The 208-nt window shown below is 51.0% G+C and overlaps 1 protein-coding gene across 1 annotated transcript in view; it reads right to left on the bottom strand.

The window, feature by feature from the left end:
- The window catches only part of LOC104465418 (TNF receptor-associated factor 2-like), a gene marked incomplete at its 5' end in the record, with an annotated part of 11,399 nt that overhangs the window by 1,090 nt on the left and 10,101 nt on the right, over positions 1 to 208 (bottom strand).

Below are 208 nucleotides of genomic sequence, written 5' to 3'. Positions count from 1 at the left end.
GAAAGCTGTCAGGGTGACAGAACAGGCACGGTGAGCGGCAAACCCAGCCAAGCCTGGTACCAACAGGTTCCTTTGAGCTCTGAGGACTCTCAAGTTTGGATCCTGGAAGAAACCAGCTCTGGGTCTTAAAAATACATATATCACAGAGGTGATCCAGGAGCCACCAGAGACAAACATCAGTCAGATGCGATCTTAGACTGGCCTGGAG

The sequence above is a fragment of the Pterocles gutturalis genome, unplaced genomic scaffold, assembly GCF_000699245.1.
Source record: "Pterocles gutturalis isolate BGI_N339 unplaced genomic scaffold, ASM69924v1 scaffold1518, whole genome shotgun sequence".
NCBI classification, from domain to species: domain Eukaryota; kingdom Metazoa; phylum Chordata; class Aves; order Pterocliformes; family Pteroclidae; genus Pterocles; species Pterocles gutturalis.
The sequence above is the reverse complement of the archived record's forward strand: the minus strand, read 5'-3'. Positions and strand labels throughout refer to the sequence as shown.